Genomic DNA, 21279 nt, shown 5'->3' on the forward strand with positions numbered 1-21279 from the left:
GCAGGTGCTCGTGAGCCGTACGAAGCGTTTTGCTGGTGTCATTATATTGGCTCCTATTGTGTTTTTTTTTAGTTGTGTAGTATAGGAAATAATCTTGCCTCTCAGAAATGCTTTACCCGTTTCCCAAAACAAGTTAGGGTCAGAGATATGTTCACTATTGGTGGTGGCATAGTCAGTCCAGGCAGTCCTAAGCATGTCTTGAAAGTCAGTGTTGTCAGCTAGGTAGGAAGGAAATCTCCATGTCCTTGGTGCGCACAGGGACGTTGGTCGCGATAGATGTACCACTATAGGGCTGGGGTCTGATATCCTGGCATCTAATATTTCTGAGTTTAATATGGAGGGTATCAAGGAGGGGAAGGTAAAGAAGTAATCTATATGCGAGAAAGATTGATGTGGTTGAGAGAAAAAGGTGTATTCCTGACTGGTCGGGTGTTGTAGTCGCCACACATCAGTGAAATGTATGGAGGACAAGGCCTGAGCTAGTTGAGTAGGTTTGGGTGCTGCGATATCCGAGGGAGTTGCGCAATGAGAGCTAGTCGTTGAACGGTCTGTTATGATGGACATAACAGAGTTAAAATCCCCCCCAACCAGGTGACTAATTTCAGGGGCGGCTAGTATCCATTGGATTACATCTTGAAAGAAGGGTATACCCGGCGAGTTGGGGGCATAAATGTTAGTGATGGCCATGGGGACAGAGTCCACCACTATCTGTATAGTCACCTTACAGCCCTCAGTGTCAGCTCTAACAGTTGTTACTTCATGTTGCAGGTTTTTATGGCAACTCCAGTCTTGCGCCCAACTGCTGGCGAGCCATAGACCGCACCCACCTATAATTTACGTAGTCGTTGCAGATCGTCCGCTGTAAGGTGCGTCTCCTGCAACAAAGCTATGTCTGCTTGGAGGCATTTCAAGTGTCTTAGAACAGCCATACGTTTACATGGTGATCTAAGCCCATTGACATTCCAAGAGATAACATTTAAGTTATGCCCACCACCTGCGGAGGCCATGTAAGAGTTAGACAGAAGATAACCACAGTGGGCGTTTCAGGGGCAATCCTGCTGTGCTCCAGGGTCCCCATGTATAGGTGGCTCCTCATAGAGACATCAATCCCCAAGGGTGCTACAAATATACTTAATGACAGTAACTGGTATATGGTCGTATAGGCAAAAAATCTTAGCAAAAATATAAAACACATTGTGAAAAATAACATATCAACAAATAGAGACTTCCCTTTTTTCCACATGAGGCACAACCTTCAATCTCGGCTATCAGCCCTGTCCCGCTCCTCCCCTGATGGCTGACGGAGGGTCAGAGGGGGAGGTATAAAAAATAAAAAAATATAAAATATATGTGGCAACGGGTAAAACCCAGTATCCCATCGAGGGGATCATAATGGATCCGGCGGGGGGATAAATGGTAGTACCCCCGGCTCCGGAAAGGTCCTATGCTCACGTGGTCAACAACCACAGTGCTAGGGAAATATATAGGGTAGAAGAGCCGAGTTGAAAGCCGTAGCCAATAGAGTAGTAACATCATATAACATAAAGCAAAGAACCAGGGAGAAAACGTCCTGCAATAACCGGAGCTACATAGATTATCAAAATGGCAGGCCCCCCAGTCCAGAACATGACATTAAGGGTTAACCTACCAGCGATTAGCAGAGGCCAGCTGGCCCCAGAAGGTCTAGAGGGAGAGGGAGAACCAAAATAAAAAGAAAACCTCTGCCCCTCACTCCCTGTCAAACCATAAAAAGGTAGGTGCACCATACAGTGTCAGCGGTGTCCTGAGCAGTCATCCTTAGGTGTGACTCTGATGCGTTTATATGGAGGGTTTGTGGGGCTGCGTTGATGTTTAGGAGGCGCAGCAGTTTTTTTTTTTTAACAATTCGTTTTTATTGAAAATTTTGCAAATGACATATACAAGTAGTAAGTGACATAACCACTAAAAAGATATACAAACACCCATAAAAAGAAAAGACCATGTTGAGAATAACCCGTAAGACACAATACATGAAAATGCCTATTCTCCGGAATGATAAAAAATGTACATATAACAACCGTAAATAGAAAGGCCTAGATTCATTTTCAACTAAGGGTGCTGAGATAAACTATATAACTCACTGACATACCCCACCGATTAGTGGGAGCTATTCTCACTACAAAGATAGATACCCATGGGTATTCTGCTTAGAGGAACAAGGAAGGTGGGGGAAAAGTAAGAAACGGGGAGTAAAGGAAGGGGGAAGAAAAGGGAAGAGTAGGGATAGGAATAGTAGGTCCTCAGACCAAGGTCTGGCGGTCATCTCCAATCTACACTTATGTAACACTCATTAAGATCAAGTAGGCTTGTACCAATCTTTCCATATTCGCCATTTATTCAACATCTTCATTCTATTACCATGTCTGCTAGCAATCAATGTTTCATATACACAGTGAATTTGGGTGATAGCTAAAACCTCAGATATTTTGGGGGCGTAGTTTGATTTCCAGTGTTTCGCTATCAGCGAACGCGCCACCAATAAGATGTGTGTTACCACCACTCTAGACTCAGGAGGAAAAATGTCTATTCCTATGTTCAATATAGCAAGAGCGGGGTTAGGTCTAGTTAGGATCCCCGACACACCGGACAATACACGGAACAGGGAGTTCCAGAAGCTAGTCAGGCTCCTGCAACTCCAGAACACATGGTACAGATTTCCAATGTCTCCACACATTCTCCAGCATAGCGGGGACCCCCCACAGACAAATTTGGATATTTTGTATGGGGTGAGGTACCATCTAAGGGCGATTTTTTGTGATAGTTCCCAATGATTGACGGATTTGGAGGAAGCATATACAGCCCGAAAGGCTGCTTTCCATTGTTGAGGTGTGAAGGAGGTATTCATATCCCTTTCCCATAATTCGTAGGGGCGAGACTTAGCAAACTCCAATTTGTTTTGGTAGATGTTATAAAAGAGGGAAATCCCACCCCGAGTTAGGAAGTTGGAGTTGTAGTACTCCCAAGCAACTGTAGGCAAACGCACTTGATGCGTCTTTGCTGCTCTCAAGCAATGTAATATACGGTAGTAGGTAAACCTATCCGTGGGTGAAAGTCCATATCGTTCCTGTAGTATGTCGAAGGGAATGGGCCTGTCCTCAGTGTATAAGTCAGCGATATATTTAATTCCCTTGTCATGCCATGTACCCGTAGGAAGGTCGGGGACTATATAGGAGAGAACTTTTAAGGGTATAGGGAGCTCCTTGGTCTCCTGCACCGCTGACGCTAAATTGGTGAGAGTCCTCCAGGCCAACAAAGAGGCCTGGATGGTGGGGGGAAATATGCGCACAGAGTACGGCTTCAGAGAATCTACTAAGAGCAGGATTGTCAAGTCATCTGTCGGGCACAGGGCTCTTTCCAGCTCGACCCAAGGGGTCACCCATGAGGGCTTGAGCCAATGTTTGACTTGAGTAAGTAATGAGGCCCTGTAGTAGTCTCGAATGTCCACTAGCCCCATACCACCCGCTCTCCTATGTTTCACCAGTAGTGATTTAGCACATCTAGGTTTCTTACCTCTCCATAGGAACTGTCTGAGTATCGCATTAAAGGGTCCAAAATGAACCTCTCCTAGAGGGATTGGGAGGGTGCGGAACATGTACAGAACCTGCGGTAATATAATCATTTTGAAGGTGGCTAACCTTCCCGTCCAAGTCAATTCGGTTTTGTTCAGTTGGACAATGTCAGTTTTGAGTTTTGACAGTAAGGGGGAAAAGTTGGAAGGGGCCAGTTGTTTCAGGTCTTTAGTAACTTTGACGCCCAGATAGGTAATGTGTTCTGGGCTCCAACTATAGGGAAACTCCTTTTTCAGAACGGCCTCTAAGGGGGGGGGCACTCCCAGTCCTAAAATTAAGGATTTAGTCGAATTAACTTTATAGAAGGAGATGTTCCCAAATTCCTCCAGGGTCTGGGTGGCTCGTCTAAGAGAGATGTCCGGGGAAGTTAAAAATAGGATAATGTCATCCGCGAATAAATTCAACACATGCTCCCTTTCTCCCACCTTAAAGCCAGTGATGGAGGGGTCAGATCGCACCCTCTCCGCCAGTGGCTCGATCAGAAGATTAAAAATGGAGGGGGATAAGGGGCATCCCTGTCTCGTACCGTTTGTTATAGCAAAAACAGAGGACAGCATGTTGGATGTATAGACCTGTGCGCAAGGTGAGGAGTACAAAGCTAACACAGCCGACAGAATTGGGCCTGAGAAGCCAAACTCCATCAACACCTGTCTCATGTAGCCCCAGTGGATCCTGTCGAACGCCTTCTCCGCATCCAAAGATAGGAGCAGAGAAGGCGTCCGACAGGCCTTTGCATGTTGGACTATGTTGATGACCCTTCTAGTGGCATCCGATGCCTGTCTACCGGTAGTAAAGCCCGATTGATCGGGGTTAATAATAGAAGGGAGTATCGGGAGCAGTCTAAGTGCTAATATCTTCGCATATACCTTGACATCGGTATTAAGTAGAGATATCGGCCTAAAATTCGCCGGGGTGGTAGGGTCCTTACCAGGCTTCGGAATCGTTACAACAAATGCCTTAAGCATCTCTTTAGGGAAAGAGGCCGAGGACACTGCGGCTGCATATACCTGTTGCAGCGTTGGGGACAACTGCTCACCGAAGGCCTTATAATAGTCATTAGATAGCCCATCCGGGCCAGGGGATTTTCCCAGCGGAAGAGTGCCTATGACTTTTTCGATCTCAGACTTAGTGACCGGGGAGTTGAGGGAATCTAGCTGGTCCTTCGTAAGTTTCGGCAGCCTAATCTTAGCTAAGAATGCTTGTATGGCATCGTCAGTGGGCTGAACGGTGTGGGGATCTTTGCTCAGATTATAAAGTGTTGCGTAGTATTCGGCAAAAGATTCTGCTATCTCCTGCGGGTTAACAATTTTCCCTTTACCTTGAGGCCCTAATAAATACGGTATTCTAGATTTAGTTCTCATTCCTCTAAGCCTCTGTGCCAAGAATTTGCCCGCTCTATTTCCGGAGGAGTAGAAGGACATACGCAATGAGCGTACGTATTTTTCATTTTGTTCAGTCAGCATAAGTCTGAGATCAGAACGAGCCCTAGATAACTGTTGAGCTAAATTTGGATCAGTATTAGATTTATTAAGGGATTCAAGAGTTCTTATAGTGGTGAGCAGTTGATCTACCCTATGTGTCCTCCGCCTCTTCTCTCCTGCACAAATCTTAATCATTATTCCTCTAATATATGCCTTATGGGCACACCATAACACCATCGGGTCATCCACCGAACCAGCATTACAAGCAAAATAGTCCTTCAGATGCGCTCTGATGCTGGTAGCATGTTCTGGCATTTGAAATATGCGGGAATTGGCTCTCCAAATGTAAACTGGACCAGGAGCGTGACCCTCCATCACCACCATAGATACTGGGGCGTGGTCAGACCACGTAATGTCATGGATGGAGGATTTAGAGATTGACTGCAGCAACTGTTTGTCAACAAGCATTAGGTCAATGCGGGAATACGAGTTGTGCCTGGGTGAGAAACATGTGTAGTCCCGCTCGTCGCTGTGCTGACATCTCCAAACATCATATACATCAGCGGCATGTAAGAGAGGCTGAAGTTTAGGAGGAGACCTTTTGGCAACCGTAGTAGAGTCCAAAGTAGGGTCAGGGGTGACATTATGATCTCCACAAATAATCAGGGACCCCCATCGAAGATCCTCAATTTTTCTATACAATCTTTGCAGGAACCGAATTTGGTGGGTGTTAGGGGCATATAAATTGACCAGGGTATACTGCTTACTGTTGAGCTCTCCTTGTACGATTAAGAATCTACCTGCAGGGTCCGTGTGGATCTCTTTTAACACAAAGGAGACCGAGTCTCTAAAAGCAATAAGGACCCCCCTGTGTTTTTTCGGTGCGCAGGACATAAAGATAGTTGGGAAGTTTTTGTGTTGGAATTTTGGTATATTACCAGCTTCAAAGTGTGTTTCCTGTATAAGAAGTACATCTGCCTTGAGTTTGATGGCCTCTTTCCATGCTGTGGAGCGCTTTGCCGGATGATTTAGCCCGTTTGCGTTAAATGAAACAACATTAAAAGACATATCTATCAGTTATTGGAGGGTACTCACGAAACCCGGAGAATATGGTACCAGTAGCGGGAGTCCATAATTTCTGTACATTGTTCTCGAAAGACGAAGAAGCCGACCAGACCATGGGGGATGCACATAGGAAGGGGAGAAAAATAGGGGGAGAGTCATGTCCAAAAAAAAGGAAACAAAACAGTATTAAAAAAACAAGATTCAAGAACCAGAGGTCGGAAATACCGTCCATTATAACGAGGGGGGGAAGAAACGCACTAATGCTCCATAGTGCTACAAGGCCCCTATATGTATCCACATACTACTCAGCTCAGGGAGGGAGCACGTTAAGACTTACTTTTCCTAGAGTTTTTCTTCTTCTTGTGCGACACTGTGTGCCAGCCTTCAGGAGAGTGTGCCATTTTTGTTAATGAGGGTTCATTCGCTGCTGTCGCAGGTAGTATGGCCAGGGATCGTAACAGGGCCAATCCCTCTTCAATGTTGGTCACCACGGTGGTGTTGTCCTCGTGTGTAACCGTCAGTTTCACCGGGTAGCCCCATCTATACGGGATGTTGTGGTTTCTCAGAGCTTTGGTCACCGACACCAACGACTTCCGTTTTTGCATTGTATACTGCGAAAGGTCCGCAAACAGTTGAATGTGAGTAAATTTTTCAGGAGGAATTTGCTGTTTGCGGAACGCCGTCATTAGCTTCTCTTTGGTTTGGAAGAAATGCACTCTCATTAACACATCTCTAGGGATATTATCTGGCAAATGAGATGGTTTGGGTAATCTGTGGATGCGGTCCACCTGCATCTCCGCTTCATCTGTAGAGGGAAGGAATGCGCTCAGAAGTTCCTTGGCATATTGCTGTAAATGCGCAGGAAGGACGGATTCGGGGACTCCCCTTATCTTAATATTATTCCTTCTCGACCTATCTTCAAGGTCTGCGATTTTGCTTTTAAGCCATGCAATTTCATCCGCTTGCTCCTGAAATGCATCAATCAGAGTATTATGGGAAGTAGCGAAGTCCCCCATTTTGGACTCAATATGTTCCACTCTGCCACTCATCTCTCCAACTTCTTTTTTAAAGGAGCTAACACACTTCAGCATGTCAGCATGCATGGATGTGCGGAGGGAGAGCAGCATCTCCTTCAGCATAGTGTCTGAGACAGGTTTGCCAGCAGTAGGGAAAGCGTTAAAGGGGTCTGTTAACTCTCTTGTGTCTTCCAGGGAGTCCTGGTCTGTGCTCACCTGTCTGCAGTCTTCTTCCAGCCTTGGTTTGGATTTTACTGGGCTGCAGGAGTTCGGGGTGGATGCCGCTGGAGACCTTCCGCGTTGCGCTCTGTCCATATCAGGGCTCGAATCATCCGACCGGGAACTGCATGAGGGAGGTGGAGGCGAATCAGCTCCGCCGGCGCCATCTTGCTTTAGGCCGCGCTCCGCCGGCCTGAAGAAATCTACCAATTTCTTCGGTTTGGCCGCCTCTTTCCTCCTGCGGGACATAGCTCCGGGGTCCACAGATGTTCCGGTTACCGGGTATGTATGTGGATTGACAATTCGTCGCTTCGGTGTTGAGAAGGGACCGTCGCTAGAGCGGAGCACACCGTTCAGGCGTCCATTCACTAGCGCGCGGTAGCCACGCCCCCGAGGCGCAGCAGTTTTGTTCGCAGACTGAAAAGATGAGATGTCAGCCGTGGCAGAGTGGTCCATGTCAGTGCTCATGGATTCAACATACATTTCCGCTTCCTCTGGCGTGGTGAACGTAAGTTGGTCTCCTTCATTCGTTTGGAGGCGTAGCGTGGTTATTGTAGAGAGCTGTACACACCGGAGAGAAGGCCTTGTGTCTGTTCATCACCTCCACTGAGTAATCAGCAAATAGCAGCAACTTAGCCCCATCGATCATCAGAGAGCGGGAGCTGTGGAACTTTTGCATGATGGCTGTTTTATCTGCATAGTTCAAGTACTTGACTATAACATGGCGAGGCGTGGCACATGATTCGGATGGTTGTCCGATACGGTGAGCCCGTTCGACCGTGCACGGTATGCGGAGGCCCAGTTGTTCAGGGATTATTTTGGTGCAGAGCGTGGGGAGCTGGGCAGAGGTAACTGATTCTGGGAGACCAATGATGCATAAATTGTTCCTTCTCTAACGATTTTCCAAATTGTCGAGCTTCTCCCAAATCTCTTTGTGTGTGTTAAGAACCCTAGCGATCTTTACAGATGCGCCGGCCGCTTCATTCTCAAGCGCAGAGATACGTTCCTCCGCATGTTGCAGCCTCTGTGCCTGGGCCCGAACTTCCAAATGGAGCTGCTTCAGCCCCCTGTGAACTGCTGCATCTACAGTAGCCGCGAGTGTGGGACCCAGCAAAAGAACCACAGCTTGTGCTATTCCCTCAGGGGATGCTGGGTCAGCCTGGGTAGGCGCTGGTTGAGCCGGGGGTTCCCAGAAGCGGCGAAGCCTGCTCCTGTGAGGGCGGTGCAGCCGCCTGTGTCTCTCCCGTGGGAGGGATGCCCGCCAAAGCGGCTTTAGTGTACGATCGCTCCACGAAGCGATCCATGATGTCTCATTCGTCCACTGAGGTGGTGTGGGTTCTCCCCGAGGCCTGAGCTGGTGTTCTAGGCAGAATTTGTGAGGAGGGACGTGGGAGCTGATGACGATCACCTCCTCCTCATGTGGCGCCAGAACCGGAAGTCATTTATGTATGTCATATTAATGTAACATGTGTGTAACATATATGTCATATGTGTGTAGCATGTATGTAATGTGTATGACATGTATGTTATATGTGTGTAATATGTGTGTAACATGCGTGCAAAATGTGTCTAAATGGTGTGTAACATGAGTGCAACATGTATGTAACATGTATATAATATGTATGTAACATTTGTGCAATATGTGTGTAATATGTAAGTAACACATGTGTCACATGTATGTAGTGTGTGTAGCATGTATGTAATATGTGCACAACATGCATATTATATGTATGTATCATGTATCAAACAAAACATGCAATGATTGCAGCTTTTCTAATGCTGCTAAAGCAGAGATGTAAGTGTTTTTTGAGATTCCAGTGAGTTGGGAAAGGAACTGCAGTAAATTGCAGGAGCAAGATCAGAGAAGCTTGAGCCCTAGAGGGTAGGGATTTTGTTAAAAGGAGTTTGGCAGCAGTGGGATTCGAACCCACGCCCCCAAAGAGACTGGAGCCTTAATCCGGCGCCTTAGACCGCTCGGCCATGCTACCCATAAAAATGAACACATTATCGACTAAAATGGGGTGGGACATTCCATGCTCTGCATTCATTGCTTGAGCTGGAGGCTTCAGAACTCTAAACTACAAGTATTCACCACTTTATCCATTATAAAAGGTAGTTGAAGTTTCACGGAGATGGCCAAGATGCCACCTTATGTGTTTCAGTCCTCTTTCTGAGGCAGCAGGTGGTGGTCACTTTACACTTGAGAGTGGACTTTGGGTGCAGCATTCTGTGGCAAGTTCACTTGGCACTCTGCTGAAAAGTGTGCCAGCTTTTCATTAGTACTGCTTGTTTTTTGGTGTCCACACTTAAAGTGTTAATGTGGAATCTAGCTTACAGGAGAGGTAATCACGTTCAGTTGGACTTGTTTTGTAACGTTGACAAGATTTAACTAGTCATCTCATCAGAAGTGTGCCCTTTTGGAAGACTTCTCAACCAAAGCATGCAATTTCCTAATGCTGCTGTTCTGAGATTCCAGTGTGTTGAGCAAGGAATGCCAGCAAAGTGCAGCAGAAACTTCAGAGACGCTTGAGCAATCAAGGATAGGCATTTGTTAAAAGAGCTTGGCAGCAATGGGATTTGAACCCACGCCTCCAAAGAGACTGGAGCCTAAATCCAGCGCCTTAGACCGCTCGGCCATGCTACCTGTGAAAGTGCTCTTGCTATGGACTAAAAAGAGGCATGACAGTCTACATTCCATGCTCTGCATTCATTGTTTGTATGTGACATGTACGTAACATGTATGTCATGTGTGTCATATGTATGTAACGTGTGTAACATGTATTTCATAAGTGTATGACATGTATGTAACATGTATTCAACATGTATGTCATATGTATGTATAATCTGTGTAATATGTGTGTAACACGTATGTAATATGTGTGATATGTATGCCATATGTGTATTGTGTGTCATATGTGTAACATGTATGTAACATGTGTGTACCATGCATGTCATATGCATGCCATATGTGTGTAACATGTATGTAAGATATGTGCAACATGCATGTCATATGTGTGTCATATTAATGTAACATGTGTGTGACATGCATGGCATATGTGTGTAGCATGTATGTGATGTGTATGACATGTATGTTATATGTGTGTAATATGTGTAACATGCATGTGACATGTGTGTAAAATTGTGTCTAAATGGTGTGCTACATGAGTGTGACATGTATGTAACATGCATGCAACATGTATATCATATGTATGTAACATTTGTGTAATATGTGTGAACTATGTGTGTAATATGTAAGTAGCACGTGTGTCACATGTGTGTAACATGTATGTCATATGTGTGTAGTGTGTGTAGCATGTATGTAATATGTGCACAACATGCATATTATATGTATGTATCATGTATCAAACAAAACATGCAATGATTGCAGCTTTTCTAATGCTGCTAAAGCAGAGAGGTAAGTGTTTTTTGAGATTCCAGTGAGTTGGGAAAGGAACTGCAGCAAATTGCAGAAGCAAGATCAGAGAAGCTTGAGCCCTAGAGGGTAGGGATTTTGTTAAAAGGAGTTTGGCAGCAGTGGGATTTGAACCCACGCCCCCAAAGAGACTGGAGGCTTAATCCAGCGCCTTGCTAACCATAAAAATGAACTCGCTAATGACTAAAATGCGGCAGGACATTCCATGCTCTGCATTCATTGCTTGAGCTGGAGGCCTCAGAATTCTAAACTACAAGTATTCACCACTTTATCCATTATAAAAGGTAGTTGAAGTTTCACGGAGATGGCCAAGATGCCACCTTATGTGTTTCAGTCCTCTTTCTGAGGCAGCAGGTGGTGGTCACTTTACACTTGAGAGTGGAATTTGGGTGCAGCATTCTGTGGCAAGTTCGCTTGGCACTCTGCTGAAAAGTGTGCCAGCTTTTCATTAGTACTGCTTGTTTTTTGGTGTCCACACTTAAAGTGTTAATGTGGAATCTAGCTTACAGGAGAGGTAATCACGTTCAGTTGGACTTGTTTTGTAACGTTGACAACATTTCACTAGTCATCTCATCAGTAGTGTGCCCTTTTGGAAGACTTCTCAACCAAAGCATGCAATTTCCTAATGCTGCTGTTCTGATATTCCAGTGTGTTGAGCAAGGAATGCCAGCAAAGTGCAGCAGAAACTTCAGAGACGCTTGAGCAATCAAAGATAGGCATTTTTTAAAAGAGCTTGGCAGCAGAGGGATTTGAACCCACACCTCCGAAGAGAGGCAGAACAGTCTACATCCCATGCTCTGCATTCATTGTTTGTACGTGACATGTACGTGACATGTACGTGACATGTACGTGACATGTACGTGACATGTACGTGACATGTACGTAACATGTACGTAACATGTACGTAACATGTGTGTCATACATGTGTAACATGTATGTCATAAGTGTATGACATGTATGTAACATGTATTCAACATGTATGTCATATGTATGTATAATCTGTGTAATATGTGTGTAACACGTATGTAATATGTGTGATATGCATGCCATATGTGTATTGTGTGTCATATGTGTAACATGTATGTAACGTGTGTACCATGCATGCCATATGCATGCCATATGTGTGTAACATGTATGTAACATTTGTGTGACATGCATGTCATATGTGTGTAGCATGTATGTGATGTGTATGACATGTATGTTATATGTGTGTAATATGTGTAACATGCATGTGACATGTGTGTAAAATTGTGTCTAAATGGTGTGTAACATGAGTGTGACATGTATGTAACATGCATGCAACATGTATATCATATGTATGTAACATTTGTGTAATATGTGTGAACTATGTGTGTAATATGTAAGTAACACGTGTGTCACATGTGTGTAACATGTATGTCATATGTGTGTAGTGTGTGTAGCATGTATGTAATATGTGCACAACATGCATATTATATGTATGTATCATGTATCAAACAAAACATGCAATGATTGCAGCTTTTCTAATGCTGCTAAAGCAGAGAGGTAAGTGTTTTTTGAGATTCCAGTGAGTTGGGAAAGGAACTGCAGTAAATTGCAGAAGCAAGATCAGAGAAGCTTGAGCCCTAGAGGGTAGGGATTTTGTTAAAAGGAGTTTGGCAGGGGGCGTGGCCGGAAGTCGGTGAGGACGGACGTGTTCAGCCAGAGCTCCGCTGAGGCCTACTTTCATCCGCCGCAATCCGGACCCCTAACACCGCAGATCGGACTTTCTTCGGGCCGCGAGCCCTGCTGGCATTCCCCGCTGTCATCCGGAGGACGTTCGGCACTTCTCCGGGCGGTCTACGAGCTCCGGTCCGTCCCGGGCCTGCCGCCCACACGCGAGGCGCTCCGCCGCCATCTTGAGGCCTACCTGTCTCCCGGAGCAGCTGGATGTCCCTCGGCTCCAGGGGGGTTCCTCTCCCTCAGCGTCCACCTAGCGGTGCATCCCGGCCCGGGTCCGGTGCCCGAACGAAGCACATTACAGGCGCCTGGAGGTCTGGGGCCTAGCGATCCTCTACAGCAAACGGCGGCCATCTTGGTACACCCGGAGCAGGCCGCAGCCCTACGCCCGCACTTCTGAGGCTGAAAACCGCTTACAGTTATACACCCCCTCGGAATTCTGCTCTCCCAGGCTTCGTGGGGCAACATTAGAACCAGAAAGGGCCTCCCCAGCCCCCTCAGCAAGTATTAACCCTCAGACGGAGCGGTTTTGGAACTACCTGAGCCTACTGGGTCTTCCCTGCCACCGCTTTGCTTCACTTCTTCATCTACATCATATGAGGTTCGCAGGGTTCCTTGCTACAATTATTGCACCAGTGACCCCGGGACTCGCGGTGAGTGCGGCACATCCCCCCCCCCCCCCGGCTGTAGACTGTTTCCTGGCACCCTAACCCCCCCGTGGGTTGTTCATTCCGGGGGGGCCCCCTTCTACAGGCCACTTTGGAACCGGCTGCTGCCGGGCGGTTCTATCAATCAGGGGCACAGCAGCCCTCAGCTTTCCCAAGGACTGCCTAATGACATTGTGCTAATTGCTACTGCTTCGCTTCACAGCAACCCTACATAGTAGCAGCGCACGCACCTAGTTTTCAAATGTTTTTCTAAGACCCCAGATTAGCTCCGCTCGGGACTTCAATCTATCTCAGAGGTATTCCTGCACCACGTTTCACCTCATCCACAATTTTTTTTTTCCTCCTTACCTCATCTTCTAACCCGCTGAGCCTTAGTGTATGCCGTCTAAAAAAAAGAAGGCACGGAGCACCGCCCAAAAGACTCTCACACAATACCTTCTCCGCTCTCAAGAACATTCTAGCATGGAGCGTGAGGGGTCGGTTGATGGGCGCCTCTCCCCGGACCCGGCCTCCCCGCCTCGCTTATTGGGCCCTACCTCTCCGGCTCCTTTGTCGGATAAAAGAACTTCCAGTGCCCTCTCAAAAGCGGACCTAGAGGACAGTCTGGACTCCATGTACAATAGATTGGCATCCAAGTTTCAATCAGAACTTCAGAAAACTTCTCATGCACTTTCACAGGAAATCTCGGCCCTTGGAGCAAGGACTGAAAGGCTAGAGACTAAACATGATGAGTTGGCAATAGCTCATAATGACCTCAGCCGGGAACACGAAGCCCTTTCCTCCACGGTCCAACTTCTACAGTCTCAAATAGAAGACCTCGACAACAGAAATAGACGTAACAATCTGCGTATCCGTGGCATCCCGGAGTCCGAATCTGAGCTTATTCCGGTAGTCATCCGGTTGTTTAAGTCCTTGCTCCCTGAGCATGAAGCCACTATGTTCAAATGTGATCGGATACATAGAGCTCTGCGCCCCAAACCCCCGGAGGACAAACCCCCCAGGGACATCATTCTCTGCATGAAGGACTTTCTGGTCAAGGAGGAGATTTTGAGAGCAGCTCGTAACAAACAGAGGATCGCTCTCGATGACAAAGTTATCCAAATTTTCCCAGATATCGCACCTGCGACCTTGGAGCGTAGAAGGAACCTAAAGGAGATAACCACTGTCCTGCAGTCGGCCCGCATCAGGTACCGCTGGGGGTTCCCATTTCGTCTTGTGATTCCACATAACGGCTCGACATACTCTGCTACCTCGGTCCTGGAGGGTCAGGAGATCCTGGTGAAGCTGGGACTTTTGGACGCCTCAGCGGTTCGCAGACTGCCCTCCACTCCCAGAGCTACACCTATTTGGCAAACCCCTCCGACCAGAAGAGACAGACGTAGAATCAGATATGGTGCAGATGATCGGGTGGAAGATAGTCCTCGATGATGTTGTTTTGCTCTCCTTTATCTGAAGGCTCAGACTGTGGTTTGCTATAAGTTCTCAATGGCTGTTTATATGCTGCTCGTGTTTATATGGTACAGGGTAGTGTGTGTTTAAGTTTCTGGTTTTATACTGTTTCCCCCTCTTAGCTCCCGCTTGCTCCACGCCTCAGTCCTATCGGGCGACGGTGGAGCTTGTCGGAGTGAGGGGCCTTATGTGTCCTAGGTTTTTCCTACCCAACCCACCAGCCATTTACAAGTCCCTAGGAGCTGTTGTATGGCTCCCCTTTCCAGTGGTCGGTTGCTTCTTTGGTGGGCACCCCCTACCATTGCGCAACCCTACTGGGCACGAGACCTTGTTGTCTCGGTGTTTGATTGTTATTTTGGTGTGGCTATGTTTCCCCACACGCTATTATACTTAGCTTTAATGTTGGGCCCCAGACCCTTCTTGGGCTTTGGGCCTTTTCCTTTTCATGCATATTCCCTTCTTTTATGTCTTTTGATCTTCTCCTTTCTAGGTCGATCATATTCCTTGTTCTATGCTCTTACATTCACTCAGACGCCTTTTATACTCAAGATTGGTATTTTCTCTATACACTTGTTTTTATTGCACTGTGTCTTATTTTTCTATTGTCCCGCAGAGGATATGAGGGTCCCCCTGCATCTCTGGCGCCTGTTGGACGAGTATCCCCCGAGAGTTTCCCTTTCTCCCCCTGCCACCATATCTGACCTCTCCACTATAGTTGTCCTTTTTTATTCGCCATGGCAATAACTTGTGTTTCCCATAATGTCAAGGGATTTAATTCACCATCTAAAAGGCGCAAAGCCTTCTCCTTTTATAAAAGCCTTGGAGCTAAAATCCTTCTACTCCAAGAAACGCATTTCTCCCGCTCCTCTCACCCTAAATTTTTCCATAAGGACTTCCCTCAAGCCTTTTACTCGCTCCACTCGTCCAAGACCAGGGGTGCCGCCATTCTCCTTCACTCCTCCCTCCCGATGGAGGTCAAGCATATATTTAGAGACCCCGAGAGCCGCTATGTTATTATTCAGGGTGTGGTCCACAACAGAGAACTTACTATTGCTAGTATTTACGCACCCAATGAAGGTTCGGCCACGTTCTTTGGGTCATTTTTTGAGAAAATTGCTCAATATCACTCCCCTCACTTAATCGTAGGTGGTGATTTTAATTCAGTTGCCAACGCCACTCTCGACCGTTCATCAACACCAATCTCTTCTAGAGCTTTCCCGAAATCGCTCTCCAGGGGCCTACGGGAACTGCAACTCACTGACACCTGGAGAGCTCACAACATAGGCTGCAGGGAGTACACTTTCTTCTCCCACCCACATAACAGTTATGCGAGGTTAGACTACATTTACTCCACTCCAATTATTCTTGCTAACTCGGTGGAGGCCTCCATCCACCCCTGTGTTTGGTCCGATCATCAGGCAATTTCCTTTACTACAGGGTTTATTCGGCTCGCTCCCACGCCTCACTCCTGGAGATTGAATGAATCCCTTCTCTCGGACTCAGGGGTGGAAGCCCAGGTAGCTCAATCTCTGGAGGAGTATTTCTCCTTGAATGCTCGCCCGGAAATGCAACCCTCGACCCTCTGGATGGCGCATAAAGCCGTCATCAGGGGACGACTTATTAGTCTTTCCGCAGCCCGGAATAGAGCTAATAGACTTAGGATAGTGGAACTAACCAGAGAATTGGATCACCTATACAAAGACGCATCCTCGTTGCACTTGGACTCGTCCAGGCGCACCATAGATCAGAAGCGCCTGGAACTCGACTCCTTGTTGTCCTCCAAGGTTGAGAAGACGCTACGCTGGGCCAAGGCTCGCAGTTTGCTATTCAACAACTCTGCCTCGACCTCGTTTGCTAGGAAGTTGTCTAGCACACTTCGACCGCCTCACGTCTACCGTCTATCTAATAGTGAGGGTTTTGTATCGTCACATCCCAAGGAGGTTCTCAAGATCTTTGAGCAATTCTACTCTAAACTCCTAGAGGCCCCCCACACCCTTCCCTCTCTTGATGACCTATCCTGGTTGCAGGACATCCCTCTCCCAGCGCTCTCCTCCTCACAAGTGGAGGCGTTGAATGCCCCTTTTACTGTTCCGGAAATCTTAGGGGTTCTCAAGTCACTGAAGTTGGGTTCGGCCCCGGGTCCGGACGGCTTCTCAGCCCTCTATTACAAAAAATTCTCCATGATTTTAGCCCCCAGAATGATGCAACTTTTCAACTCGATTCTACTAGGTGGTAGCTTCCCAGAGGAAATGCTGTTAGCTAACATGTCACTGATCCCTAAACCCAATAAGAATCATAATTTACCTCAAAACTTTAGGCCAATTTCGGTAATCAATAATGATATCAAAGTATTTAGCAGAATCTTAGCTGACAGACTAGCAAAATTTATCCCTTCTCTAATTTCCCCCTTCCAGTCTGGGTTTATTCCACATCGTTTTATCACTGACAATATACGCCTTGCCTCCAATGTTATCCAAGATGCCAACCTATTCTCCCGTAAGCTCCTCCTTTTGAGTTTAGACATACAGAAGGCATTTGATAGTGTTACATGGAACTATTTAGACACACTTTTGCCCCTCATGGGCTTTCAGGGTAGCTTTCTAGCAGGATTCCAAGCCCTCTATAATAATCCTATGACTCGCATTAGGTTGCCCGGCTGTAACTCAGAATTCTTCCCCATAGGCAAGGGCACTAGACAGGGGTGTCCCCTTTCCCCTTTAATCTTTGCCCTAGCCCTGGAGCCCCTCGCAATTGCTCTCCTTAGACATCCTGATATTACTGGTTACACTAAGGGGTCCGAAACGTATAAATTTTGCATGTATGCAGATGATGTTTTGATGTTTATTACTAACCCTCATGTCTCTCTCCCCAATCTTTTCTTGACTCTGTCTCATTTTGCAAAAATCTCTGGCCTGTCCATTAATGTGTCTAAATCTGTAGCCCTCCCTATAGGCTTTACACCCAATGATTTGGCCCTTATTAAACAAAACTACTCATTTACTTGGGCCTCCACCCACATTTCTTATCTGGGGGTTGGTCTTCCCGGGAATTTCGGGGACCTCTTTGGGGTCAATTATCCCCCACTGATTAGCAAACTTAAAAACACCCTAAGAAGTTGGCTCTCTTTACGTATCCCCTTTATAGGTCGAATCACTGCCCTCAAAATGGTCATCCTACCCAGGTTGCTATATCTATTTCGCTCTCTACCGGTTAAGCTCCCCAAGAGCTTTCTCCTTGACCTTCAGTCTCATTTCAATAGGTTTATTTGGAACAGTAGACCTCCCAGATTTGCGAGAGGGGTACTCTATAGATCTATGAAAAATGGTGGTCTGGGGGTACCTCCAGATTTGGTTGTACTACCTTGCCTGTAGATTTACTCAGCAGGCACAGTGGTCGATCCCTAATTCTAAAGTTCCCTGGGTGAGGTTTGAGGGTGACTCGATCACTCCATTCTATCTCCCCGGCCTTATGTGGTCAACTAATCATCCCCTCCTGACTCTAACCACGCGCAATACTATAGTGGCAGATTGCCTCCAACTGTGGCACCGCTTCAAGCAGAGATACGACATCACCCTGGGGCGCTCTTTAGGGGCCTCCTTCCTGGGTGACCCTAGGTTCCCCCCGGCTTATCTCCATCCTGAATCTTTTGACACTTGGGTCCGTTGTGGGCTTACCCAGTTGAAGGACTTTGTGACGGGCTCTGGCTTTGTTCAATTTTCGACTCTGCAGGCCCAGCACCAACTCCCGGACTCTGAATGCTATAGATACTTGCAGATCCGCCACTTCTTCCTCTCCCGGTACGGACTCCACCCTCGGGCACAGCTCACTGTCTTTGAGGACGTGTGTTTCAATTTCCCACGCCAAAAGGGATTGATCTCTCTGATATATAGGGCCCTTGAGGGACATTCGGAGTGCCAGTCCCTTCGATATAGAGCTCGCTGGGAGGAGGAGTTGGCTCTGGAGACGGGAGTGGTGGATTGGGAAGAAGGTTGGAACAACATGCGCAAATGCACCAGATCCCTGACTGTTAGGGAGACGGCCATCAAGGTTCTCACTAGGTGGTACTACACCCCGGTACGTTTGCACCAGATTTACCCCCTCACATCCCCCAACTGTTTTAGAGGGTGCAATCATCCCGGCACCTTTGTACACATTTTTTGGGATTGTGACTTAATTCGCCCTGTCTGGCAAGAGGTCTTAAGGCTGGTGGATGGGTTCGCGGGCCGAACACTGTCCCTCTCTTATCACCACTGCCTTCTATTCCAGACCCCCCCGACACCCCTAAACATTTTATAAGACTAGTGCACTCTATCTGTGTTGCTGTACTGTGGACTATTGCTCTTCACTGGAAGTCCCCGTCTATACCTTTAGCACAGGTTCTCACTCGTATTGATCAGGTAATGCTGTCTGAGAAGATCTTTCACACTCTACATGACACTGAACACATCTATGACCTTAAATGGACCCCATGGTTCCTGTTTCGTTTACAGTAGTGATCGCACCTTAGGTTTTTCCTTTTGCCTCTCTTTTCTGTTTGCTTTTTCTCCTCTTTTTCCTTTGTTTCTCTCTGCTCTCCCTCCCCCTTCTCCCTGTCATGATCTTTCTTTCATAATTGGGATATGATGGTCAGCTCGTTTAACTTGTCATTCTCGTTACTATTATGATTGATGGTTGGAATTTAAGACCCATACAGTATATCATTTATCTATGATTGGTCCTGCAAGGTTCTGTTATGTGTTTATTACCTTTTGGTAACCTGGTCTTCCAACATTTTATGCCAATGTTGAAATATGATTCTTTTTGCTGACTTTGTATTTCTGTTAATAACTTTAATAAAACCTCTTTTGAAAACCAAAAAAAAAGGAGTTTGGCAGCAGTGGGATTCGAACCCACGCCCCCAAAGAGACTGGAGCCTTAATCCAGCGCCTTAGACCGCTCGGCCATGCTACCCATAAAAATGAACTTGCTAACGACTAAAATGGGGTGGGACATTCCATGCTCTGCATTCATTGCTTGAGCTGGAGGCCTCAGAACTCTAAACTACAAGTATTCACCACTTTATCCATTATAAAAGGTAGTTGAAGTTTCACAGAGATGGCCAAGATGCCACCTTATGTGTTTCAGTCCTCTTTCTGAGGCAGCAGGTGGTGGTCACTTTACACTGGAGAGTGGACTTTGGGTGCAGCATTCTGTGGCAAGTTCACTTGGCACTCTGCTGAAAAGTGTGCCAGCTTTTCATTAGTACTGCTTGTTTTTTGGTGTCCACACTTAAAGTGTTAATGTGGAATCTAGCTTACAGGAGAGGTAATCACGTTCAGTTGGACTTGTTTTGTAACGTTGACAACATTTCACTAGTCATCTCATCAGAAGCGTGCCCTTTTGGAAGACTTCTCAACCAAAGCATGCAACTTCCTAATGCTGCTGTTCTGAGATTCCAGTGTGTTGAGCAAGGAATGCCAGCAAAGTGCAGCTGAAACTTCAGAGACGCTTGAGCAATCAAGGATAGGCATTTGTTAAAAGAGCTTGGCAGCGTGGGGCGCATGCGCGAGGCTCTGCATGGAGGACGTGTTCCACTAGAGCTCCGCACTCCCCGCCACAATACCGGACTATTATTTTGGGTTTGAGCCACCCTGTAACCCCGCTTTTTCGGCATATTACCTCCGGAAAGCTCACTGACCGCCACGGTATGGTCCTGACAGGTCAGCGAGGCAAGAACAAGCCTAAGCCGATCAAAGAAGCCTTAGCCCGCGCTTCGTCCAAGATGGCGGCGAAGGCCCTAGCTCTGCAACGTGCTGCTTCCCCTGACGGTACAGGTCACACAGATAGCGATGAGGAGGATGACCACGCTGAAGGCCCCCCCCGCTATTCCACCCTCTGGATTATCTCAGGCGGACTTCTTATCCCTGATGGAGACCATGCTCCACAAGGCACTCAAATCCACCTCGGACCAGATCACCAATAAACTGACCAGAGAGATTAGAGAACTAGGCCAACGTACGTCGGATCTGGAAACCAGAGTTGATGATATTGAGCTCACACTACAAGAACAGGTCCGGGAGCAAACGGCCCTGCGAGAAGAAAATACCACCCTTCTCTCTCGCCTGGAAGACGCGGAGAATAGATCCCGTCGATCAAACCTTCGCTTGCGAGGTATACCAGAAACTGTTGATGATGTCCAATCTTTTGTTACTGCTCTCTTTCAAGAACTGTCACCTTCTATACCGATCGAACGATTGGAATTCGATCGTATACATAGGGCCCTCACCCGGAGACAGCCTGATGGCCCTCCGCGGGACATCATCATTAAACTTCACTTCTTTCGTACGAAGGAACAATTACTGGCTGCTGCACGTTCGAAGGACAACCTTATCTTTCAAGAACATACTTATCAACTCTTCTCCGATCTGGCCCCTCAAACGATCGCAAAACGCAGCGCGAGGAAACCGCAGCTACAGATTCTGCAACAGCATCAGGTGAAATATACGTGGCGATTCCCCTTCGCTTTGCAGTTCTCGTTTCAAGGGCAGCAACACAACTGTACCTCACCTGAAGCCCTCCAGAGTCTCCTGGAATCCCTTCGTTTGGTCGCTCCACCCCAACCTTCTGAGGTGGCCTTACCTCGAACCCCAGCCCGGTTCTCCAATCACCCCTACGCTGCTACTCCGAGAAGACCTCCACCAGTTCCCTCCTCTGTACGAAAAG

The 21279-nt window shown here is 47.0% G+C and overlaps 3 non-coding genes across 3 annotated transcripts; all 3 read right to left on the minus strand.

Moving 5' to 3' along the window:
* Positions 1-9235: 9235 nt before the first annotated feature.
* TRNAL-AAG (transfer RNA leucine (anticodon AAG)) lies at positions 9236-9317 on the minus strand. Its single transcript has one exon. It is a non-coding gene; the product is annotated as a tRNA-Leu (tRNA).
* A 574-nt stretch (positions 9318-9891) lies between these two features.
* TRNAL-UAG (transfer RNA leucine (anticodon UAG)) lies at positions 9892-9973 on the minus strand. Its single transcript has one exon. It is a non-coding gene; the product is annotated as a tRNA-Leu (tRNA).
* A 9472-nt stretch (positions 9974-19445) lies between these two features.
* Positions 19446-19527, minus strand: TRNAL-AAG (transfer RNA leucine (anticodon AAG)). The gene has a single exon. It is a non-coding gene; the product is annotated as a tRNA-Leu (tRNA).
* Positions 19528-21279: the final 1752 nt, after the last annotated feature.

This window comes from Lithobates pipiens, unplaced genomic scaffold (assembly GCF_037356315.1).
Source record: "Lithobates pipiens isolate NorthernLeopardFrog02 unplaced genomic scaffold, aLitPip1_a1.2 Scaffold_28, whole genome shotgun sequence".
NCBI lineage: Eukaryota > Metazoa > Chordata > Amphibia > Anura > Ranidae > Lithobates > Lithobates pipiens.